Raw genomic sequence first — 27,487 nt, forward strand, 5'->3', positions numbered from 1 at the left:
GAAAGCCAGATACTCAAAAATTATATTTTTGCTTCCAGACTCGTACTCTATAGCTCATTACTACAAATAATCATCATTATAATTTTGTCACTCTGTAGGAGAATTCTATTTCATTTTAATATAATCATCACTCCATCTTCTATGTTCTTCTATTCACAATTTTTTAAATGCCATCCAATTCATGACCAATATAGTTAAATAAGATGTGGCTTTCTTAAAAAAACAATGGCAACATTATGTAAAGTTTGTTTATTTATGTTGATAGGAACTAAACGGTGAGAGATATATAGATGAGTGGAGAAAAAGCTATTGATACACTTAGGTAGCTTTTTAAAGATTAATTGTAATGATCTCTGCTTTAAGTTTTACCCAAATGGGAGCTGTGTCTGGCAGGGTTAAACATTTGTGTTACAGACTTCTTTGAACTCATGCCTTTAATATTTTCCTTAAGCATTAAATTATTACACCAAACATATAATTATATGAACACACACACATATCTATATATCTATATATCTGTATCTATATATCTATATAGATATACCTATTATATATACATATATATATGTATATATATATATATATATATATATATATACACACATATATATATTTACATGGTGATTTTCAAAATTCAGTGGGGTGCAGGTAGTACTTTGTAAAACTGCAGATATCCAAGCCCAAACTCCAGAATCAAACTGAGTAGCTGGAGGGTCAGGCCTGTAAATATAATCACCCCAAGTGATTCTGAGGCCAGTGATCCATGGTCTGCTTTGAGAAATCCTGCTGCAGGTTATGTTTGGAAGCAAAGAAGGGGATCCCAAACCTTGTGATGATACAATAAGAGGTCCCTGGGAGTTGGACTCAGGAAGTGAGAAAAGCTCTTTTCAGAGAACTTTGTGGTCCCAACTGTGACTTTGTTACAGATACCCTCCCTCCCAGAAGTTGTCTCTAGGATAAAAGCAAGACTGAAGCTTCCTGTATACTGTCAAGGCAACAGATGTCAATTGGCTTTGGGGAGCAAATTGAACAGCCTAGTTTAGAGGACTCTAAGCTCTAGGAAGACCATGATATCCTCTCACATATAATATAAAAGAGTTCATTTTTCTAAATGTCATAAAAAACCATATGCATGTTGAAATTAAAATACCTTCTTAAAGATGTTCTAATTGCAAAAATTAGAACTGCCAGTAAATTCACCAAGGCAGAGATGTTTGCTTTCTCTGTCTCTCTCTCTCTGTCTGGTGCCCCAGTTTTGCTGGAGCCCTTAAAGCCTGATGACTCTGCCTACAAATTAATCTAGCCCTGGCCTGATTGGCCATTCATTTTTTCTTATGCTCTATTTATTCAATCAATAAGTATAAAAGTTGTGGTGTATGCATTATCGTCACAGAAGGTAACAGAGCAGGGGAAAGTTGAAGGGTATGCTCTAGGGAAATGGCGATCAACCCCACCGGGGTGAAGTTTGGGATGGGAGCTAGATGAAGCCAGTCTGGAGACTCAAGCTCCCTATTTACCACTTTTATATGGGAGTAAAACAGTAAAAGTGAAGCTTAGGAGACCATATTATCACTATTTTCTTTTTCTTTTCATTTGAGAAATCTTAGTTCAATTTTTCAATATCAGAAAGCAATTGGAAAGTGAAGACTGAGAATAAAAGGCCCCCCAAAAGAAACGTTTTACAACATTGTTTCAATTGTATCTGACAGCCTTCTGGAAAAAAAAAACAACTATAACTCAGTTTTCATTCTGCATCCAGTTCACCATTTGTCTTATGCTTAAATTTCAATAGGAACATTTTTTGTTCTTTAAGTACAAAGGTATATATTCTATATTCCTATAGGATTTTTGAGTCTAAGCAAAGTGTTAAACATGGTGTTGAAACTATTAAAGAATACAGGCTTTTCAATTCTCATTTAAAGCCTACTTAATTGAAGTACAGATTCTTCTTTTCTACATTCATTGCAACATAAAGGACAGAAATGAACTATTTCGTTTGTCTGGCAATATTGGCTAGGAAGTTAAAGTTTTAAAGAAAGGGAAGTAATAGACTTTTGGCTGAATTTTTACTACTAGGGGATGGTCCAAAAGAGTGTTTCCTCTTTCCTTTAAAGCACAAAGTGCTGGGATTTAATTGCATTATAAACCATTTCCTTAACATATCCATGAAATAACAAGCATCCATATACTTCGTCCTCTTTTTACTGTAACATGTCAGAGAGTCAGCTGAAATTAAATGGAAAAAAAAGGTTTTGAGGTGAAGAGACCAGCAAGTTAATATTCCCAGAGAAATAGAAAGAGACAATCATGAATAGGATCGGGGCTTTCTTTTGTCCCTTTCTCATTGGAACCTGTTACAAAAATGACGTTGGTTCTTTTGCGGGATCTTAACCAGCTCTAAAAGGATAAATGGACACTAATGCCTCACTATCTCAATCTAAATCCAGTGTATTAGGGGGAAAATGGAAAAAAATCTTCTAAATGGACAGGAATTTGGAGTTGGACTCTGGTGTGAACACTTGGCTTAGAAGGGAGAAATTGAGGCCTGTGTCTCTTTCTCAGTCACCTCCAGAATGATCTAGGACAAATGTACAATGTCCATCTCCCTTCTTCCTGTCCCCCAAAATGAAGTCTCTTTGGAGGATTGTGTTTATTTCTGCTGTTATCGTGGCAGAAACGGGTCTAGTTTTTCCCATATGCCTTTTCCGCAGTCAAGGTGTTAGTAGTTTTGAATAGCAAACACTTAAAGAATCATGAAGGATGATCCAAGAGCAGTGCCCTCCTCCTTTTAATGCACAAAGCCTCATCTCTGTTCTTTATAGATCTTCATTGTTTAGCTGGGGAAGTATAGTGGTAAAAACCTCAGGTTCTTCAGCAAGAAAGTTTAATTGTTAGAGATATTTACTGATCACGCTCCCTAGCACCTATGCACCCTATTCCATTAACAGCATCCTGGATAACTGCACCCTTGTCTCTAGGTTTGGCCATTTAGTGCATAACATTGCTCAAACTGCAGCAGTTCCTTCAGGAACAGGCTTGTGACCCAATCACAATGAAAGGATGCAGTGAGGCTTTTCCTGGGACTGCTGGGCAATAGACATTTGTGTTTTCCTGCTGGTGTTGGTTGAGCCTGGCTGTGAGGCTGGATCTACTGGAGACATTCTGACATCACAATAGGAGAGGTTATTTGAGAACTGAGCAAACACAGAGATATGTGGATAAGAATGAAGAGAGGGACACCATATACTGATCACATTGTGTGAGTTACTTGTTAGGTTCCTTGTGGAGTTAGCCTTAGTTCCGCTCCTGGACATTTTAGTTATGGGAGCTCATAAACTCCCTTTGTCCTTAAACTACTTTTGTCTGGAGTTTCTGTCATTTGCCAAAACATGAAGCCTAACTGATACAGTTGAATTCTAATCTCAGCTCAGTCATTTTCTACTTGGTGAAAGTGGACAAGGAATTTATCTTCTCTCAATGTAGCTTTTATAACCTAAAAGAAAGCTATACTAGGGACTTCCCTGGTGGTCCAGTGGCTAAGCCTCCAGGCTCCCAATGCAGGGGGCCCAAGTTTGATCCCTGGTCAGGGAACTAGGTCCCACATGCCGCAACTAAGAGTTCACATGCTGCAACTAAAGATACCGCACGCAGCTATGAAGATCCCACATGCCACAACTAAGACCTGGTGGAGCCAAATAAATAAATAAGTAATTTTAAAAAAAGAAAGCTATACTAAAATTATCTACCTGATAGATTTTTTGTGAAGATTAAGTGAGGTTGTACTTGTCAAATGCTTGACTGCAGTAAATGCTCAATAAATACTAGCTATTTTTACTATGCAAAAAAAAAAAAAAACAAAATGTACCACAACCTCACTATCCAGGACAATAAATATCTCCAAAAAACTTTAGAATCTGAGTGTCATTCTTTTGTCAAAGTTATACAATTTCTTGTAATACTGAAGTATCATTCTAGTTCAAATTTCATTCTTTCTCTCTTCCTATATTTGATGAAAAGACTTAAATCCTTTAGGCTCAATAACTGCTATTTCATAACTTTTTAGCTCACCCCAATTTGATGTGATGCTGAACCTAACTGAAGTATGTGGTAATAGAGAAATGCACTAGTAGAGAGGATTTTGAGAAACTATGAGATTTTTCAAAATAATAGTATTAGAAGTTGACAGTTAAGGAAATGATGACAACAAAAAGCAAAGTTCATTGATCAGGATACATCTAGGAGAGATACCTTTCAACCTTGGAGCCTCTCAATAGAGGAGCTAAACTAATGAAGGAGAATCAAGTGGTGGAGGTGCTCTCCACTCAAGAGTTCTCTCTTCCACTCTCTCATCTTTGACAATTCTCTCAGCTCTGACCTTCATCCAGATGACTCCTAGGTGTACCTCTTTAGGCTTTGCCAATTTCACACTCCAGATTTCCCCCACATCTCTGCCATTTTTACTCTCTCTCTTTTTTTTTTTTTTTTTTGGTACAGATAGCCCAGTGGCTCAGACTATAATCTTAGCTTGTACATTCACTCAACTACCGATCCTGTAGATTCTAATTCTTATATCCATTGATTTCTTTCAGTTTCGTCAATGTCCTGGTTAGGTCCTGATTGCTTCTTGCCATAGATTTCTTTTGTAATTAATTATTTTTGGTTGTGTCGGGTCTTCGTTGCTGGGTGTGGGCTTTCTTTAGTTGCCGCAAGAGGGGGCTACTCTTCGTTGCGGTGCACGGGCTTCTCATTGCAGTGGCTTCTCTTGTTGTGGAGCATGGGCTCTAGGTGCGCGGGCTTCAGTAGCTGTGACGCACAGGCTTAATTGCTCCGCAGCATGTGGGATCTTCCCAGACCAGGGCTTGAACTCGGGTTCCCTGCATTGGTAGGCGGATTCTCAATCACTGAGCCATCAGGGAAGCCCTGTTGCCATAGATTTCTAACAACCTTCCTCATATACTGTCATTATCTGTCTCATTTATTGCCTTCCTTCCTACCTTTTCCCTCTTTTATTAAAAATGTTATTACTTCCAGAGTTACGTTACCTAAAGAACAATTTCCATCACGTTGTCCCCCTTCCGAGTCCACATTACCTTTGGAAGTGCCCCCCAAAGTTTGGATCTCATGGACCAGTGAAACAAAAATCTATCAGGGAGCTCAAAACTGTGTTTCCAACTTTTATTTTGCCAAATAAGAATATTAGAGCCTCTTGCCAAACTGCCTTATCTATTCTTACCATCACTTCATAACAGCAATTGCATTTAGTTCCAAATATAAGTGGAAAGACAATCTCAGAATAAAGGAAAGACCTTTGAATTAAATGCATTTTGTTTCATTAAAAAAAAAACAACAGGGCTTCCCTGGTGGCGCAGTGGTTGAGAGTCCGCCTGCCGATGCAGGGGACATGGGTTCGTGCCCCGGTCTGGGAAGATCCCATATGCCGCGGAGCGGCTGGGCCTGTGAGCCATGGCCGTTGAGCCTGCGCGTCCGGAGCCTGTGCTCCGCAAACGGGAGAGGCCACAACAGTGAGAGGCCCACATACCACAAAACAACAACAACAACAACAACAACAAAAAACCTTACAAACTGTCTTGATTTTTCTCATTTCTCCTCAGTCCAGTGAAAATTTAGACTTAAACCATCACTGGCCCATGAACAGCTTTTGGGAATCATTGATCTACAGAAAAAAGTGGAAGTTCTGAGCATAGCATGTGAGACCCAATCCAACTGGCCTAAAGAAAACTTCAGTTTGTGAGGCAAAATGTAATTATTTATTGTTTCACAAATGCATTTTGAAAATTCCCTCTTCCATGCCTCACCCATTCTCTTGTCTGAATTGTAAGTTTCTTGGTTATTCCCCATGCCACCCCCCTCAATTCTGAACTCTTACTGAGAACTAGCTCACACGCTGTCTTTCTCCCCATTAACGGTAATTCTCCCATTCATAATTAATCTCACCTTTTGTTCTCAGGTCCATTACAGCTGAACCTTTCATACATTTTATATTCTACTTGCCGTGTGTTATGTTATTACTTATGCACAGTTTACTCTGTGGGCAGGGACTATTTCTTATATCCATGAATATGCTGCCAAGTAAATATCTGTGGAATTTGGGTAGAATTTAGTAACCTCAATTTTATGGGAAATGTAGTTTTTAGAAGATACAAAAATAACATCATTCATAGTGTTTCATTCAGTATCAAAGGTTTAGTTACAGAAAGCATTCCTATGCCAACAGAACAAGAAGAAGCCCTTTGGTCCCAAAGGGCTAACAGAAAGGAGCAGTAAGAGGGATAGTGATCCTCCCATAGGAAGGGCAAGCTTGGAATCCTGTGGTTATTTATGTCTGATTGTCACTGGATGATGCGAGCTGATGGTTACTGGAAAAGTCCTAACCAGGAGGCAGGTAGCCAGGTTTACCTTAACTGACTTGCAGGCAACGTTCCTATGTAGTCTCGCTTGCTGATTAGGAGAAATGCCAAGGTAAGTGCAGAGGGTTGACAGGAAGATAAACAAAAGTCAGGCCACAAGGAATGGAATTAAAACAGAACAAAGCACAGACACCTTTTCTGGCAATTCATTTGATTCCAGCACATGTATTCCAAAAGGAAAAGTGCTTTGTCAGTTTAACTGGGAAAGGATTAGCAGGTTTGAGGTGTGTGAACGATATTCCTCCCCTAAACATGATATTCCTTGACTCTTTGCTCTGGTTCAAAAACTACAGTGTAGTGAGATAAAGAAATAGGGAGAAAGAAAAAAAAAGTGTGAATCAATTTACCAAAAGGAAATAAATTCAGAGCTAAGACTATTTTGCCTCTGACACAAACAAGTGCTATTTTTTTTTTTCAAATGCCATTGAATTGGAAGTCTGGTAGCCTCGTAGAGATGCCTATCTATCTATCTATCTATCTATCTATCTATGTATCTATGTATCAATCTATATCTCCATCTATCTATTTAATGACCTGTACTTTCAGTCAACTTGCCATTCCTCACAGTGAGATTCTACAAGAGCAGGAAGCTGCTATGATATTCATCTGGGCAAAATGTTTCTCATCGTGCAATACTTGGTACCTGCTAATAGAGATTCTGGCTGCCTCTAAGGTCCTAAATTAGTTGCATAGATGCTTAGAGGTATCTCTGCCTGGCCAGCCTAACACTGTATATAGTGGAAAAAATAAATTTGAGAAAATTCATAACATATTTCTTGATTCACCATTGTGAGAGCAGAAGGCTGTGTAACAGCAATATTTATAGGCTATGGTTTCAAATACTGTGGTATGCTTCAATGTGCTGTTGAAAAATATAGACAGCAAACATCATAATGAGTTGAGTAGGATTTGAAACCATGTCAGACAATTGAAATTCTAACAGAGGACATGTTTTTATAGAGGTCTAAGAGCTTCATTTCTAGATATCTTCCTTTCTATTGGTTGATTCAATAACTGTATATAATATACATGCTTGCTCCTACTCTCTTGTCTTTCCATGTAAATCATTCAATGATTATGGCTTAAGTAAAAAAGAAATGTAAACTACATTTCTGGGAAATGCTACAACCGATTATTTTTTATCTCTGTTATTTTTAATTTGTGCGCTAATCTCTTCTTTAAGTGTATAAATATACTTGTTCCTAGATTATAACATGTGATTAGATTAATGGATTTCATAATAAGTGAAAGCAGAGCATACCCCAGTCAGGGTGATGGTATGGACTTAACACTACAGGCTGATGAATTTATCTGGAGTCTCATCAGAGCTGACCTCCCAATGACTCAGATGTTTTGCTTGAATTTTTGCTTTAGTTCTCTGATACAGCTCCCTTCAAAGGTCAACCATTGTTCATCTAATTACCTAAACTGATATGAGCAATGAAGAGTATCACTTCTTTAATCTCTGTCCATGAGGCCTGTAGTACATGTGATATTTCAAAGTTTTGTTAAAGAGAAAATTTTGGAATTGAGAAATACCTATTGGTTAACATCTCAATGAACTTGGAATAATTTTCTTTTGGAAATACACTAAGTTACGTGTGACTATGGACTGTTTGTGTCCGCCTCTCCCCACCGCCACCCAATTTATATGTTGGAACCCTAACTGTATTTGGAGATGAGACCTCCAAGGAAGTAATTTAAGATTAACTGAGGTCATAAGGGTGGGGCCCTGAGCTGATAGGATAGGATTAGACAGCATCAGAGTCTTTATAAGAGACACCAGAGAGCTCTCTCTCCCTGTCTCTTTTTCTGCAGACTTACAAAGAGGTTTATGTGGGCCTACAGTGAGATGGCAGCGGCTTACAGGCCAAGAAACAAGGCCTCAGATGAAACCTACCTTGCTGGCACTTTGATCTTGGACTTCCCAGCCTCCAGAATGGTGAGAAATAAATGTCTGTTGTTTAAGGCACTCAGTCTATGGTATTTTGCCATGGCACCCCAAGCAGACTAATACAACTGGAAACTTGTATGAACTGTGAGAAAATGCGAACTTTACTGACAAGAGTGGCTGTAGCACACAATCAGTGTGATAATTAAGATCCCAGGAACTACAGTCCCTCAGAACAACTTTCCTATTACCCTTGTTTTGTTCCCTCACCAGACTTCACTTTCTTCATTTGCAAAATTGGGATAGTAATAGATTCAACTTAATGAGGTTGATACAAAGATCAAGAGTCAACAGAGGCTTGGCAGACCTTAGGTGCTCAGGTAATATTAGCTATTATTATTAGTATCATGACCTCAAAATAGGCAAAACATGAAGTGTCGACTTCATGTAGTGAAAATGAGCAAACGCACTTACGATCTTCCGTAAACTAAAACCGCAAATGCTGTACTCAAAAGATTTGTTATTCTGATTTAACAGTGCAAACAAAAACTAGTTTTTCCTCTTCTTTTGGAATTGTATTGGTGGTAGCAATATTTCATTTTTATGAAATTCTTTTTTTATAGTGTACTAAAATAATTTTTTAGCATAGGTCGTATAGCATGTTAGATACTTCATAACATATTCTTTATTTGGAAGAATAATTACCTGTTCTGATAACAGGATATATGCAAACTCACTGAAAATAACTCAAGACTGGAGCTGAAGTCACACAGCAAGTTTGTCAATGCTGAAGCATGTGGAGAAGGCCTCCTCTACAACCAAAGCTGTTGGGATGGTGATGTTACATTAAAGAGCAATGGGATTAGAACTAGGGAGGAAAGATTCCTCCAGTCAGGACAAGTGTGTCAGCCCTACTGCAAAGATAAACCTGCAAAGCTTCAGAACGTGCTGCATAAAAGTCTGTGTAGTGACCAGTCTAAACTTTTGTTGGAATGGGTCTAACAAAATTTCTGAGGTTCTGTATACCGGGAAATTCAATTTTTTATTTCACAACTTGGCAAAAATCAACTGGTAGTAGAATTAAAACGTGCAAAAGCCAGGGAAAGAGAAAGAATAGAAAGCCCATCTTTTCCATCCTCCCAGTCACAAAATTTGTGGTTGATGGTTCATTGAACACTACAAAAAAACAGCTTTTGATATGGGTCAGTGGCAGGATTTGTGGCTTATGCCCGCCTTGGCCTTGTGGAAATGTTTCCACAAAATTTTATTTGAAAATGCCCCTCCTAAGAAACAAATTAACAAAGGAAGGACCAGACATGAGATTGGGAAATACTGTAGGGAATGGCGTTCTTTAAGAGCAGGTCTGGGTCTGCCTGAAAACTAATGAATTACTTAGTCTCTTCCACTCTGAAGACATGTTCTTTGATTAGTGTCTGGGGCTGTTGTAAAGGGACTCAGTTTGTGGCTGCTTCTCTTTCTCTAAACTTTGTAAGAGGCAAGAAACACTGGTCAGTATTCCTCACAAACTAAGTATATCTCCTCCAATTATCACAACTACAATTGACACCAAGCAATTTAGAGGAGAAACTAATTTAACCTTCAAGCATTTCAAGGTGCTTTTTAAACTACTTAATGTAGATCTAGATATCACAATGACTGACAAAGTATTATCAGCATCACCATAGGAACCAGAAGTGTTTTACATAGTCCTAAAAGGATCTAACACATTTTCAAAAGACAAGCCCCACTGATACCACCTGCTGTTAAGACGTTTCAGTTCTTTGGTGTCTGTTATCTCTAGCAGTCCTTGATCTTCATATTTTAAGATTTGTTTCACTGGTGAGAGGAAGAAAGGTCCTTTTCTATTGTTCAGTAGTTCCACTGTTTATCTCAGCCTTACAAATGCCAGTTGAGGTGAATGCCTATTTCATTTGGTTTCTGGTATGGCTCCAGTTCATGACCCTTTGAATACTAACAGGCCAGCTAAAACACTGCCTGTGAGCCAGGGACACTTAGAGATAGACCTGGCACCGCAGGGCAGGCTAGAATTGCAAGCCAGAGTCCTATTGTAAACATAAATGCATTTATTGTAAACATAAATGCTGAATTCTGGGCAGTTGAGACTTGTACAATATTTGAAATCTTTTCCTTCGACCTTGTGGGTAGAAAGCCAAGGGCCTATATTTCCTGCAGTCTGTGATTTAGGATTCTGAAATGTATATTTGTTTCACCCCTGTACTTTTCACAACCAAATTTGCAGGATCAGCTAAGCTCTCCTGTGAATTCAGAGAATCTTGTTACAAAAGGCAAATATTTTTCTTAGAGTGAGTAAATAAACATAACAAATCCGAGCAAATATCAGTTCATAATTCCTTTGGTGCTAAATTCCATGTGCTCTAAAACTCTTTCTTGTGTTTGGGTAGAGAGGTTAACATTTTTGTTTAGGCTTTTTTTTTTTTTTTTTTAGTGAATTAAGGCAATAAAATTCACTCGACTGAGGTTTGATGAGGCTAACTAATTGGTCTACAGCCATTCCACGGTCTGATTTAGGCTTTCTTGACTCACTAATGCTACTCATCAGCCTCATTTGGTGAATCATGTGGGCAAACATCCCACTGATGTGAGAAGTCATTCTGAGGTCAGAATTATTCAGACTGTTTTGTTCAGTGACACCAGTCTCTCTCTTTTGTTTCCCCCAATCTTTTGTTTTGAAAAATTCCAAGCCCGCGGAAATGTTGAAAAAATAGTGCAATGAACACCCACGTACGCTTCATCTAAATTCACAAATTGTTAATATCTTATAACATTGTGTGGTCTCTGTTGATCACCTACCTATGTAAGGATGAATATATATATGTGTTTATATAACACATACGTGTATGCGTATATGTGTGCATATACATATGAGTGGGTGTGCATGTGTCTATATGTATTTTTAATGAAAAATTCATTCTTCTATTTACACGAGGGGATGAATAAATGAAGGGTTAAGAGGAGAGAATATATTCCCTTACCTGCTTGCACTCATGATTTCTGCAAAATCACCTTCCATCCATTTCTTACTAGGCACCAACTCTGCAAAAATTACATAGATTCACCAGATAAAGAGGAAATTTTATTAATTTAAATTTATTTTATAATTTTAAATTTATAGCATTTTCTTATTATTAATTCAATTTGTGAGATTCATGAGCCTATTTTAATGAAGACAATATCTTAATATCGGGGTGTCTAGTTGGTATTTGCAGTCATGTCAGTCTCAACACCCAACTTATAGGTGAATTTTGTTTGGCTGTTTCAGTAAGAAAAAAAAAATGCTGACTTAGATAAGTATTTGTGAAAGGTAGCACCTTATTGTGAAATCTCAAGATGCTTTTAATAAATTTCTCTGGAAGCTTTAAAGAGATATAAATGACATTGTTTATTTTGAGTTGCAATGGGATAACAATATTTCAAAAGTAGTTTGCATTCCTTATCAATAAAGGTAAGTCAGGTTAGAAGTAATGTAATCTAAAAATGATGGTTAGAGCTAATTATAATATAGTGGTATCAGTAAGTTATGGATTTACTTCTTGTTGGAAAAGTGACATAAGCAGATATACCTAAGCCTTGTTTGGCATGTAATTTAACTTAGCCCACATTCGTTGTCATAAGAATGTAGTGTTTGCTTGAAGGAACAAGTGTAGGCCTGATTTTGAACAAGACAAGTAAATAAAATAAAATCTTGTTCGGTGTTAGTGCCATATTCAAATGTTTATGAAGAGAATACTGGAAAGCTCCACATAAAAGTACTGTATAAGCAGTATTGAAAGGCATTGTGTTAAAAGGTGTGATGACCCACAGGCCTCTATTCCTTCTCTTGGCCTCTTCTTTCTCTGTCCCCTTTTTCCAGAGGTGCTGGTAGCCTGGCTGCTCCTCCCACTCCCCAGGCATGCTCCTGCCTCAGGACCTTCGCTTCGGCTGTCCCTCTGGCTCCCTCCCCACTTCCTTCAAGTCTTTACTGAACTGCCACCTTCTCAGACCGATCTACTCAAACCTCTTGAGTCATTTTGCAGCCACTGCTTAATTTTCTTCCATTGCCCTTATAAAATTTTAATATGCTATATAATTTACTTATTTTGACTATTCTTTTTTGCTACCACTACTAGAATGTAAATTTCATGGAGGGAAAGGATTTTTGTCTGTTTCTGTTCATTCCTGAATCCTAAGACAAACTATTTTCAACATATAATATGCACTCCATGAATATTTGTTGAATAAGTAAACATAATATTTTTGAATATATACATATTTTATATATAAAATTTACAATATACATTTTAAAAAGTGAAATTCAGATCAAATATTTGCAACCCCCTGAAGGGCTTTATAGAGCTCTAGGGTTTTACATGACCAGTTTGAAATCAGTTGCTAAAGACTTTGTTCTTCCTATATTTCTGGCAGTTGAAGATTGTATAGGAAGTCCAGGAGTGAAGGGGAAAAAAATAAACTTTTGGCATTCTTTCAAACTGTTCCTTTGAACAAAAGATATCAGAAAATATACCACTGCCACATACCAATGTTCTCACATACTTGTTTTACTCAGTTCCAAATATAAAAAAAAATGTTTAGAACCACTTTATATTTCCTTCCAATACAATTTAAAGCTCTATTATTAAGAAATTAATAGAAGAGTTCCCTTTCTAAGCTTCATATAAATTAGACAATGAAAGGCCTTTAGTGATCATCTAATACAAATGCCTCATTTCCAGGTGAAAAAACTGAAGCCTCGAAGATGGAGGAAGAGTAAGACGCGGAGATCACCTTCCTCCCCACAGATACACCAGAAATACATCTACACGTGGAACAACTCCTACAGAGCACCTACTGAACGCTGGCAGAAGACCTCAGACCTCCCAAAAGGCAAGAAACCCCCCCACGGACCTGGTTAGGGCAAAAGAAAAAAATAAACAGAGACAAAAGGATAGGGATGGGTCCTGCACCAGCGGGAGGGAGCTGTGAAGGAGGAAAAGTGTCCACACACTAGGAAGCCCCTTCGCGGGCGGAGACTGCGGGTGGCGGAGTGGGGGAGCTTCGAAGCCGCGGAGGAGAGCACAGCAACAGGGGTGCGGAGGGCAAAGCGCAGACATTCCGGCGCAGAGGATCAGGGCCGACCGGCACTCACCAGCCGAGAGGCTTGTCTGCTCACCCGCCGGGGCGCGCGGGGCTGGGAGCTGAGGCTCTGGCTTCAGTCGGAGCACCGGGAGAGGACTGGGGTTGGCGGCGTGAACACAGCCTGCAGGGCGTTAGTGCACCGCATCTAGCCGGGAGAGAGTCCGGGGAAAAGTCTGGACCTGCCGAAGAGGCAAGAGACTTTTTCTTCCCAATTTATTTCCTGGTGCGCGAGGAGAGGGGATTAAAGACGCTGCTTAAAGGAGCTCCAGAGACGGGCGCGAGCCGCGGCTAAAAGTGCGGACCACAGAGACAGACATGAGACGCTAAGGCCGCTGCTGCCACCACCAAGAAGCCTGTGTGCGAACACAGGTCACTATCCACACCCCCCTTCCGGGGAGCCTGTGCAGCCCGCTACTGCCAGGGTCCCGGGATCCAGGGACAACTCCCCCGGGAGAACGCACAGCGCACCTCAGGCTGCTGCAACGTCATGCGGCCTCTGCCGCTGCAGGCCCGCCCCGCACTCCGTGACCCTCCCTACCCCCCGGCCTGAGTGAGCCAGAGCCTCCGAATCAGCGGCTCCTTTAACCCCGTCCTGTCTGAGCAAAGAACAGACGCCCTACAGCGACCTACACGCACAGGAGGGGCCAAATCCAAAGCTGAGCCCCTGGGAGCTGTGAGAACAAAGAAGAGAAAAGGAAATCTCTCCCAGCAGCCTCACAAGCAGCAGATTAAAGCTGCACAATCAACTTGATGTACCCTGCATCTGTGGAATATATGAATAGACAATGAATCATCCCAAATTAAGGAGCCGTGTGGATGAAAGGCTCTTGGTGCTGCAGCCAGGAGTTAGTGCTGTGCCTCTGGGGTGGGAGAGCCAACTTCAGGACACTGGTCCACAAGAGGCCTCCCAGCTCCACATAATATCAAACGGAGAAAATCTCCCAGAGATCTCCATCTCAACACCAGCACCCAGCTTCACTCAATGACCAGCAAGCTACAGTGCTGGACATCCTATGCCAAACAACTAGCAAGACAGGAACACAACCCCACCCATTAGCAGAGAGGCTGCCCAAAATCATAATAAGTCTACAGACACCCCAAAACACACCAACAGACGTGGACCTGCCCACCAGAAAGACAAGATCCAGCCTCATCCACCAGAACACAGGCACTAGTCCTCTCCACCAGGAAGCCTACACAACCCACTGAACCAACCTTAGCCACTGGGGAGAGACACCAAAAACAACAAGAACTACGAACCTTCAGCCTGCAAAAAGGAGACCCCAAACACAGTAAGATAAGCAAAATGAAAAGACAGAAAAACACACAGCGGATGAAGGAGCAAGATAAAAACCCACCAGACCTAACAAATAAAGAGGAAATAGGCAGTCTACCTGAAAAAGAATTCAGAATAATGATAGTAAAGATGATCCAAAATCTTGGAAATAGAATAGACAAAATGCAAGAAACAGTTAACAAGGACATAGAAGAACTAAAGATGAAACAAACAATGATGAACAACACAATAAATGAAATGAAAAATACTCTAGATGGGATCAATAGCAGAATAACTGAGGCAGAAGAACAGATAAGCGACGTGGAAGATAAAATAGTGGAAAATAACTACTGCAGAGCAGAATAAAGAAAAAAGAATGAAAAGAACTGAGGACAGTCTCGGAGACCTCTGGGACAACATTAAATGCACCAACATTCGAATTATAGGGGTTCCAGAAGAAGAAGAGAAAAAGAAACGGACTGAGAAAATATTTGAAGAGATTATAGTTGAAAACTTCCCTAATATGGGAAAGGAAATAGTTAATCAAGTCCAGGAAGCACAGAGAGTCCCGTACAGGATAAATCCAAGGAGAAATACGCCAAGACACATATTAATCAAACTGTCAAAAATTAAATACAAAGAAAGCATATTAAAAGCAGCAAGGGAAAAACAACAAATAACACACAAGGGAATCCCCATAAGGTTAACAGCTGATCTTTCAGCAGAAACTCTGCAAGCCAGAAGGGAGTGGCAGGACATATTGAAAGTGTTGAAGGAGAAAAACCTGCAACCAAGATTACTCTACCCAGCAAGGATCTCATTCAGATTTGATGGAGAAATTAAAACCTTTACAGACAAGCAAAAGCTGAGAGAGTTCAGCACCACCAAACCAGCTTTACAACAAATGCTAAAGGAACTTCTCTAGGCAAGAAACAAAAAAGAAGGAAAACACCTACAATAACGAACCCAAAACAATTAAGAAAATGGGAATAGGAACATACATATCGATAATTACCTTAAATATAAATGGACTAAATGCTCCCACCAAAAGACACAGATTGGCTGAATGGATACAAAAACAAGACGCATATATTTGCTGTGTACAAGAGACCCACTTCAGACCTAGAGACACATACAGACTAAAAGTAAGGGGATGGAAAAAGGTATTTCATGCAAATGGAAACCAAAATAAAGCTGGAGTAGCAATTCTCATATCAGACAAAATAGACTTTAAAATAAAGACTATTAGAAGAGACAAAGAAGGACACTACATAAGGATCAAGGGATCGATCTAAGAAGAAGATATAACAATTGTAAATATTTATGCACCCAACATAGGAGCACCTCAATACATAAGGCAAATACTAACAGCCATAAAAGAGGAAATCAACAGTCACACATTCATAGTAGGGGACTTTAACACCCCACTTTCACCAATGGACAGATCATCCAAAATGAAAATAAATAAGGAAACACAAGCTTTAAATGATACATTAAACAAGATGGACTTAATTGATATTTATAGAACATTCCATCCAAAAACAACAGAATACACATTTTTCTCAAGTGCTCATGGAACATTCTCCGGGATAGATCATATCTTGGGTCACAAATCAAGCCTTGGTAAATTTAAGAAAATTGAAATCATATCAAGTATCTTTCCTGACCACAATGCTATGAGACTAGCTATCAATTACAGGAAAAGATCTGTAAAAAATACAAACACATGGAGGCTAAACAATACACTACTTAATAACGAAGTGATCACTGAAGAAATCAAAGAGGAAATCAAAAAATACCTAGAAACAAATGACAATGGAGACACGACGACTCAAAATCTATGGGATGCAGCAAAAGCAGTTCTAAGAGGGAAGTTTATAGCAATACAATCCTACCTGAAGAAACAGGAAACATCTCGAATAAACAACCTACCCTTGCACCTAAAGAAATTAGAGAAAGAACAAAAAAACCCCAAAGTTAGCAGAAGGAAAGAAATCATAAAAATCAGATCAGAAATAAATGAAAAAGAAATGAAGGAAACGATAGCAAAGATCAATAAAACTAAAAGCTGGTTCTTTGAAAGGAAAAACAAAATTGATAAGCCATTAGCCAGACTCATCAAGAAAAAAAGGGAGAAGACTCAAAGCAATAGAATTAGAAATGAAAAAGGAGAAGTAACAACTGACACTGCAGAAATACAAAAGATCATGAGAGATTACTAAAAGCAACTCTATGCCAATAAAATGGACAACCTGGAAGAAATGGACAAATTCTTAGAAAGGCACAACATGCCAAGACTGAATCAGGAAGAAATAGAAAATATGAACAGACCAATCACAAGCACTGAAATTGAAACTGTGATTAAAAATTTTCCAAAAAACAAAAGCCCAGGACCAGATGGCTTCACAGGCGAATTCTATCAAACATTTAGAGAAGAGCTATCATCTATCCTTCTCAAACTGTTCCAAAATATAGCAGAGTGAAGAACACTGCCCCACTCATTCTACGAGGCCACCCTCACCCTGATACCAAAACCAGACAAAGATGTCACAAAGAAAGAAAACTACAGACCAATATCACTGATGAACATAGATGCAAAAATCCTCAACAAAATACTAGCAAACAGAATCCAACAGCACATTAAACAGATCATACACCATGATCAAGTGGGGTTTATTCCAGAAATGCAAGGATTCTTCAATATACGCAAAGCAATCAACGTGATACACCATATTAACAAATTGAAGGAGAAAAACCATATGATCATCTCAATAGATGCAGAGAAAGCTTTTGACAAAATTCAACACCCATTTATGATAAAAACCCTGCAGAAAGTAGGCATAGAGGGAACTTTCCTCAACATAATAAAGGCCATATATGACAAACCCACAGCCAACATTGTCCTCAATGGTGAAAAACTGAAAGCATTTCCACTAAGATCAGGAACAAGATAAGGTTGCCCACTCTCACCACTCTTATTCAACATAGTTTTGGAAGTTTTAGCCACAGCAATCAGAGAAGAAAAGGAAATAAAGGAATCCAAATCGCAAAAGAAGAAGTAAAGCTGTCACTGTTTGCAGATGACATGATACTATACATAGAGAATCCTAAAGATGCTACCAGAAAACTACTAGAGCTAATCAATGAATGTGGTAAAGTAGCAGGGTACAAAATTAATGCACAGAAATCTCTGGCATTCCTATACACTAATGATTAAAAATCTGAAAGTGAAATCAAGAAAACACTCCCATTTACCATTGCAACATAAAGAATAATATATCTAGGAATAAACCTACCTTAGGAGACAAAAGACCTGTATGCAGAAAATTATAAGACACTGATGAAAGAAATTAAAGATGATACAAATAGATGGAGAGATATACCATGTTCTTGGATTGGAAGAATCAACATTGTGAAAAGGATTCTACTACCCAAAGCAGTCTACAGATTCAATGTAATCCCTATCAAACTACCACTGGCATTTTTCACAGAACTAGAACAAAAATTTCACAATTTGTATGGAAACACAAAAGACCCCGAATAGCCAAAGCAATCTTGAGAACGAAAAACAGAGCTGGAGGAATCAGGCTCCCTGACTTCAGACTATACTACAAAGCTACAGTAATCAAGACAGTATGGTACTGGCACAAAAACAGAAATATAGATCAATGGAACAGGATAGAAAGCCCAGAGATAAATCCACACATATATGGTCACCTTATCTTTGATAAAGGAGGCAGGAATGTACAGTGGAGAAAGGACAGCCTCTTCAATAAGTGGTGCTGGGAAAACTGGACACATACATGTAAAAGTATGAGGTTCGATCACTCCCTAACACCATACACAAAAATAAGCTCAAAATGGATTAAAGACCTAAATGTAAGGCCAGAAACTATCAAACTCTTAGAGGAAAACATAGGCAGTACACTCTATGACATAAATCACAGCAAGGCTCTTTTTGACCCACCTCCTAGAGAAATGGAAATAAAAACAAAAATAAACAAATGGGACCTAATGAAACTTAAAACCTTTTGTGCAGCAAAGGAAACCATAAACAAGACCAAAAGACAACCCTCAGAATGGGAGCAAATATTTGCAAATGAAGCAACTGACAAAGGATTAATCTCCAAAATTTATAAGCAACACATGCAGCTTAATAACAAAAAAACAAACAACCCAATCCAAAAATGGGCAGAAGACCTAAATAGACATTTCTCCAAAGAAGATATACAGAGTGCCAACAAGCACATGAAAGAATGCTCAACATCACTAATCATTAGAGAAATGCAAATCAAAACCACAATGAGATATCATCTCACACCAGTCAGAATGCCCATCATCAAAAAATCTAGAAACAATAAATGCTGGAGAGGGTGTGGAGAAAAGGGAACCCTCTTACACTGTTGGTGGGAATGTAAATTGATACAGCCACTGTGGAGAACAGTATGGAGGTTCCTTAAAAATCTACAAATAGAACTACCATATGACCCAACAATCCCACTATTGGGCATATACCCTGAGAAAACCATAATTCAAAAAGAGTCATGTACCAAAATGTTCATTGCAGCTCTATTTACAATAGCCCAGAGATGGAAACAACCTAAATGTCCATCATTGGATGAATGGATAAAGAAGATGTGGCACATATATACAATGGAATATTACTCAGCCATAAAAAGAAACGAAATTGAGCTATTTGTAATGAGGTGGATAGACCTAGAGTCTGTCATACAGAGTGAAGTAAGTCAGAAAGAGAGACAAATACCGTATGCTAACACATATATATGGAATTTAAGAAAAAAAAATGTCATGAAAAACCTAGGGGTGAAACAGGAATAAAGACACAGACTTACTAGAGAATGGACTTGAGGCTATGGGGAGGGGGAAGGGTAAACTGTGACAAAGCGAGAGAGAGGCATGGACATATAAAAAAAAACAAAAACTGAAGCCTCAAGAAGTTGTATCAAGCCCTAAGTCATGCAGCTGTTTAGTAGAAACTAATCAGGATTAAAACTGGGTCTTCTGTAGCCCAGCTGAGTTCTCTTTTCAATACATGCATGAAATGACATGCTCTATTTTTATAAAACGTGGAGTCATTTAAAAATAGAAAAATAGCTCTCTAGCACAGGAAGCGATGGATTAGAGATAGGATTTCACTAAAAGGACATGCTCAGGTGTCCTCCTATACTGGAAGGCCAGCCTTACATCCTGTTTGTCCAGATGAGAAGTCGCAGAATCAACTTAAACAGTTTTTATCACCACTTTGAACTTTGAATTCCTTAAAAGAGAATTTTTGTTAAAGAAGAGAGAACACAAAACTTGTAACAAGAATTGGACTTAAAAAGGGAAATACCATGCAATTTTCTTTCTGTTATGCCAAAGAAGTAATGCTGATAAGAAAGAATTAACAGCATGTCAGCAGATAAGCTCTTCAACATCCCCTGGTAAAATCTTTGTGTTGTGGAAGAGAGCTTCAAAGCAGGTGAAAATGTGGAGGAGACCTGAATATGATTTTGTTTAAGTATGGTTTTGAAGATTAAATACTTTTTGGTTTCCAGGTTCTCATTAGTTTCACTTTTCAAAATATGTAGGAAAAGAAACAAAAAATATTTATATTTTTTCAGTGGAAAATCACTAGTTGGGAAGAAAATAAATTTTTTTAAAACATTCAGATCCAGATAATTATTATTGTTACAAAACCCATTTTGCATATCCAAATATTCTGAAAAAAGCTAAGGTAAAAACTTCAAATGAAGTGTAAGTTTGTGAAGATCCAGTCCTCTTCATTTGTTATCCTGACACAAGCCTCCTTGGAGTGTGAACAAAAGCCTCAGACTATGAGGATGGTTGGCGGATGCAACTGTTCCCAGATTTGTGGAGTACATCCCTGCTCTTAGTTTTTTTTCTGTGTCATTAACCAAGATCTTGTTAAACAAAATAAAAATGCATTTTTGCTCATGTACACTTAAGTAATTTTAATGTTTTCATGTTAGTTCATTTTAAATACTAGTTTTATTTTATCTGTTTATCTCCCTCCCCGTCTCCCCAATTTCTTCTCCTGGGAAACTAAAACAATATATGAATAATACACAAGAATATACTAATGATATAAAGAATGTAACAACACAGAGAAATATGGAGAAAACCAAATATCTCCTCCTGGATCATGCTTTCTGTCTAACCCTACCCCCTTCTCAAATCTCTCTGTTCTCACTTTGTTCTCAGAAGCAAATCTCTGTACTAGTTTTGTCATTTCTTCCAGTGGTTGAATTCTGAAACGGAAGTGAGAATGAAGAAAATATTAAAATAGACTATATTTTATATCCCTGATTTCAAACTATACTAGAAAGCTACTGTAATCAATAAAGTATGGTACGAGCACAAAAACTGACACATAGGTCAATGGAACAGAATAGAGAGCCCAGAAATGAACTCACACTTATATGAGCAATTAATCTATGACAAAGGAGGGAAGGATATACAGTGGAGAAAAGACAGTCTCTTCAATAAATTGTGTTGGAATAACTGGACAACTACATGCAAAAGAATCAAACTGGACTACTTTCTCACACCATATGCAAAAAAAAAAAATTCAGAATGGATTAAAGACTTAAATGTAAGACCTGAAACCATAAAACTTCTAGTAGAAAACATAGGCAGTATGCTGACACTCATCTTAGCAATATTTTTTCAGATGTGTTTCCTCCAGCAAGGAAAACAAAAACAAACAAATGGGACTACCTCAAACTAAAAAACTTTTGTACAGCAAAGGAAATTATCGACAAAATGAAAAGGCCACCTATCAAATGGGAGAAGATATTTGCAAATGGTATATCCAGCAAGAGGTTAATATCCAAAATATACAAAGAACTCATACAACTCAATCTCAAATAAAATAAGCAACTTGATTAAAAAGTGGTCAGAGGACCTGAATAGACATTTTTCTAAAGAAGGCATTTTTCCAACAGGCACAAGAAAAGATGCTCAACATTGCTAATTATCAGGGAAATGCAAATCAAAACCACAATGAGATATCACCTCACACCTGACAGAATGGCTATTACCAGGAAGACAGAAATAACAAGTGTTGGTGAGGATGTGGAGAAAAGGGAATCCTTGTGCCCTGTTGGTGGGAATGTAAATTGGTGCAGCCACTATGGAAATCAGTATGGAGGTTACTCAAAGATTAAAAATAGAAATACCAGGCAATCCAGCAATTCCACTTCTACATATTATTTGAAGAAAACAAAAGCACTAATTTGAAAAGATATAAGCACTCCAATGTTCATTGAAGCATTACTTACAACAGCCAAGATTTGGAGGCAACCTAAGTGCCCATGGACAGATGAGAGGATAAAGAAGATGTGATATACATATACATATACATGTACATGTACATGTACACATATATATATAAAATGGAATATTACTCAGCTATAAAGAAGAATGAAATCTTGCCATTTGTGACAACATGGATGCACCTGGAGGGTATCATGCTAAGTGAAAGTGCTTTCAGGCAGAGAAAGACAAATACTATACGATTTCACTTATATGTCAAATCTAAAAAATAAACAAATGAACAAATATAACAAAACAGAAACAGAGATACAGAGAACAAATAGCTGGTTGCCAGAGGGTAAGGGGGTGGGGGGGATGAGAGAAATTGGTGAGGGATATTAAGAGGTACAAACTTCCAGTTATAAAATAAATGAGTTAAGAGAATGATACCTGCAGTGTGGGGAATATAGTCAATAATAATGTAACATCTTTGTATGGTGACCAATGGTAACTAGACTCATTGTGTTCATTATTTTGAAATGTATAGAAGTATTGAATCACTATGTTGTGCACCAGGAGCTAACATAGTGTTATAGGTCAATATACTTCGAAAACAAACAAGCAAACTCATGGAAAAAGAGATCAGATTTGTGGTTACCAGATGTGGGGCTTGGGGGAAGGGGATTGGCTAAAGATTGCTAAAACGTACAAACTACCAGTTATAAGATAAATAAGTACTAGGGATGTAATGTCCAACATGATAAACATAATGAGCACTGCTCTATGTTGTACATGAAAGTCGCCAAGAGAGTCAATTGTAAGAGTTCTCATCAAGGAAAAAAATTTCTTTTTCATTTCATTTCTTTTTCAGTTCTTCTATTTTGTAGCTATATGAAATGACTGATATTCACTACACTTATTGTGGTAATTATTTCATGATGTATACAAGTCAAATCATTGTGCTGTGTACCTTCAACTTATATAGTGCTGTATGTCAATTTTATCACAATAAAACTGGAAGGAAAAAAACAGACTCTGAAGTGTTTGGGTCAGGAATGGACAAGAATTCTTGCACTCACCAACTTCTATTCAACATTGTACTGTAGTTCCAGTGATAGCAATAGGATAAAAAAGTATGGTTGCAAAATAATAAATAAAACTGTCATTATTAGCAGATGATATATTTCTGTATGTAGAAAATCCCAAGAGTCTACAGATGGGGTCAAAGTAAAAAAGAACTATTTTATTTCTATCAACAAGGACTATAAAATTTTAAAAATTTAGAAAATTTAAAATGACATTTATAAATAGCATTGAAAAAGTATCAAATACTTAGGAAGATTCTCAAGAAAGAAAACTACAAAATGTTACTGAGATAATTATAAAAGATTTAAATAAATGGAGGGATGTATATGTTCACTGATGGAGAGATTCAACATTTAAAGATGTCAACTTCCCCCAAATTAATCTATAGAAACAATGTATTTCCAATCAAAATCTCAGCATTTTTACTTTGTGGAAATTAAAAAGCTGATTTTAAAATTTATGTGGAGATGCAGAGGGCCAAAAGAGCCAAGACAATCTTTAAGAAGAACAAAGTTGAGGGATATCCTCTAGTGAATATCAAGGCTTCATATGAAGTTAGAACAATTAAGATACTGGTATTGTCCAAAGAATAAATGAAAAGCTCAATGGAAATAAATAGAAAACCCAGAAACAGACCCATATAAGGATGCTATGTGACATAGGTGGCACTGCAGAGCAGTAGGGAAAGAACAGTCCTTTTAATAAAGGGTGCTGGGTCAATTCAGTCAAGGGGGCTGGGGAGGTTGGGAGAGGACCTGACAATTCCACCTCCTCCTGACCCCTACTCAGCTCATAAAGTAATTCCCAGTGCACTGTGCTATAAATGTGAAAGGCAAAAAACAAGGCATCTGTAAGGTAACATATAGGAGTATCTTTATGAACTTAGAATAATCAAAGATTTCTTAAATATGATGCAAAAATCGCTAGCCATAAAGAGAAAGATGGATATAATACCGTAAGAGTAGAAACATCTATCAAAACATTCTCTTAATAGAGAAAAAGCAAGTCATTGTCTATTTTTAAAAACTCAAGATCTGCAGTGTTTTTTATTCCAAAATATATATTTTGTTTATATTTTTAGATGAGATTCTCCCTTATGTTTATCTTCAAGTGTTAATTATGCTAATTTAAAAAAAGCTCTGTTTTCTCTTGGATTTTTATTCTTCTGTTGCATAGTATCTTTCACTGTGTTTGTTTTCTTCAAATGTTTGATTATTGCTTGTGAGTTCATTTTGCATTGGTATTTAAATTTCCCATTTTCCCATTTGTGAATGAAGGTTCTGATTAGAGCAATTTTCCTCCAGTTATTGTGAAGAAAGTTGTTTGTGCCACTAGCATGGGGGTGCAAGGGCTGTATCTTTTCGGTTTGTGCGTTCCTCCTACTCTCGGTAAATACTACAAACCTGGAGAATTCCTCTGCCTCTGCAACGCCCTTTTCCAACATTCGTTGCTTTAGTCCAGAACTAAATGCTACTTTGAACTCTCTGCTGTCATTCAGCATAAGCAGAAATGGAAGGAGGTGCTGAATTGCCGTGTTGCTACTTGTCTTCCCCAGTTCCCGTTGTGATCACTACCAAGCCCTACCCACTCTGGATCTATTTACTCATAGTTTGGAGCATCATTCAAACTTCATAGAATTCTCCTCCTTTTCATATTTCAGACTAAGGTTTCTCCTCCAATCATCATGGCTGGTTTCAGGGGTAGGTGACTCGTGGAGTCCCACAGGGCCCAGCACTCTGAAGGGCCCTGCACTTGGCTTAATGTTCTCCTGTTGCCATCTTGAAGTTCTTAATGTGTTTTGAACCAGGGTGCTGGATTTTCATTTTGCACTGGGCCCTTCAAATCATTTTAGCTAGGCCTGTGGGTCTGATACCTCTTCAATACAATCTTGATTCCTTAATAGCTTTCAGAATTTCTCAAACATTTTCTTCTGTTATAGTAATTCTTTCCTGTATCCAATACAATTACATTTTTTAGTTTGTAAGCTTTATTGAAGTATAAAATTTACTTGTTTTAAATGTATAGTTTGGTGATTTTTAGTAAGCTCACGAAGTTATGCAACCATCCTCACAATCGAGTTCACAATCTAGTTCCGTCACTCCAAAAAGATTTCATGTGACCATCTGAAGTCACTCCCTGTTCCCATCACTAGCACCAGCACGTCTCATATTTTAAATGTATTTTTAAAAATATGATTCTTAGGTATGTTTGTGCATGGGGAGAAGATTCTAAATTCCTTTTAAAGGAAGTTGGAGAAGAAAAGCCTTAAAGAGAATGACAGTCTTCAAAAAAGTAGTGTGGGAAAGAATCTTTCTGAGAAGTCAGGGACCTTCCTCCTCTTTTTCTTCCTAGTAGGTCATTTGTGAGAGGCCATTTTTGTGTGAATTCAAGTCTGATGACAAGAGAATGAATAGGAACTGTTTAGAGTTTGGCACTTCTAATTAAACAAAATCTGTTTCTCTTTGTATTCTTTTAGAATTTCAACAACAAAAAATTACTTGAAAACAATACAGCCATACAGCTTAAACTTATAAGTTGGTTCATTGCTAAACTCAATAAAACAATAATTAGAGCTATATTTTTCCAAGCAGACTTCTTATAATCATTCGGCTTTTGATTTTAATTTTTATAAAATAATCTTTTCTGATTATAAAACTCCTAAATGGTTATATTAATAGAATTGCACAATGTAGAATGATATATAGAGGAAAATAAAATCTCCAATTTTTCTAATACTGTATCACATTTCTTCCTAATATTTTCTTTTGCATATATGTGTGTATGTAGCAGGTTTTTTTTTTTGGTCCAGTCCAACATGGGATCATAACTCATATACAATTTTCTGCTTGGTGTATAACATATATGTGACCATTTATACACATTCATAAATATTCTTCAAAAACATAATTTATTTGTGTGAGTAGCAGCTGATTTTGGACAAGAGAAGAGCCTCGGAGCAGGGTTCAAATACTAGACTGAATATGAGACTGATTAACACCTATACATGATTCAGATCTTTCTCTGTAGCCAGAAGACTCAAGATGATAGAAATTCCCCTGTAGGCCCCCTCATTACAGAACCCTAATAATGAAACAGGCTAGAGAAAGGAGAATATTCTTTTAAAGAATTTACTTAGGCAGATTAAAATAACACTAATTCCTTAAAGGTGATTACTTTCTACATATTTCCTTTTTTTTTTTTTTTGATGATTTTGTTTATTTGAAATGACCAGAATGGGCAACTCCATAGAGACAGAAAGTAGATTAATGGTTTTCAGGGTCCAGGGAAGCAGGGAATTGGCAATGACCACTAATGGGTAGAGGATTTCTTTTGGGGGGTGATAAAAATGTTCTAGAATAAAATGATGGCACATTGTGAATATACTGGGTTGGTCCAAAATTTCATTTGGATCCCAACAAACTTTTGGGCCAATTCAATACTTAAAATTTGTCATCAAGTTGTACATCTTTAAAAGGTGAATCTTACAGTATGCAAATCATACATATTTGTTAAGATATTTACACTACAGTATTTGTAAGTTTCTGCTTTCAAGATCTATACCTAGTGTAACTCCTAGCACATAGTAGATGTTCAATAAAGTTAATTGGTGAGAGAATGAGGGAGAAATGAGAACAAAGTATTCTATTTATTCTTAATCAATATTTAGGCTGCTGATCTCCCCAAATGCAGAAAACACACAAATATCTAATTTATTAGATAAGTCCTGTAAAGTCATATAAAATCACTTGGCAAGTTGTCTGGCACATAATAAGCATTCTATAAATACTAGCTATTATTATTAATAAAAATAATCTGCCTCTGTAGAGTTGGAAGCCCGAGCACACAGCAGTGGCAGCCAGGAGCAAGTTGTAGTTGCAAATGGGTAGCAATGGTGGTGGCAACACCCAGGGATGGGGACGGGCCTCTCCAGTCTGGTTTGTCCAATTGGAAACTTGCTGGAAGTACCCCTCAGGACACCCTTCTTTTCATCTGCAGATATATTATTGAAAATTGCAGCTCAGCCCTGTCAGTCTAAATTACATTAGGAGGATTAGGAGATGCTCTGAAAGGAGAAAACAGGATTTGGCAATTTGATTTCAGGAAAACTTGAAAGGTCAGAGATGGAAGGCCAAGGTGAAAAAAATAGAGCTTTGAGCTTCTGCAGTGAGAACCAACCATCAGAGCAATGACGGTAATGAAAGTTTAGGAGTAATGTCTTCAGTAACAATCATCAACCATGATAGAATTTTGTCTGTTTGGGGAGGTGGGAGATGTAGTGAATTGTCTAAAAGGAATGCTGTTTGTTAATTTTGCTGTTCTCATAGGATTTCTAGTTAAAATAGTATTTTTGGTTCATCAGAACTGTTTTCCTTA

At 37.7% G+C, this 27,487-nt stretch overlaps 1 long non-coding RNA gene across 1 annotated transcript in view; it reads right to left on the reverse strand.

Moving 5' to 3' along the window:
• Positions 1-11,332: 11,332 nt before the first annotated feature.
• Positions 11,333-27,487, reverse strand: part of LOC113613734 (uncharacterized) — a 65,125-nt gene continuing 48,970 nt past the window's right edge. The window contains exon 3 of the long non-coding RNA XR_003430350.1: positions 11,333-11,394. This is a non-coding gene — a long non-coding RNA (uncharacterized LOC113613734). The remainder of the gene's footprint in view (positions 11,395-27,487) is intronic.

The sequence above is a fragment of the Aethalodelphis obliquidens genome, unplaced genomic scaffold (genome assembly GCF_003676395.1).
Source record: "Aethalodelphis obliquidens isolate GAN/ISIS:26980383/991018 unplaced genomic scaffold, ASM367639v1 scaffold4, whole genome shotgun sequence".
In the NCBI taxonomy this organism is placed as follows: domain Eukaryota; kingdom Metazoa; phylum Chordata; class Mammalia; order Artiodactyla; family Delphinidae; genus Aethalodelphis; species Aethalodelphis obliquidens.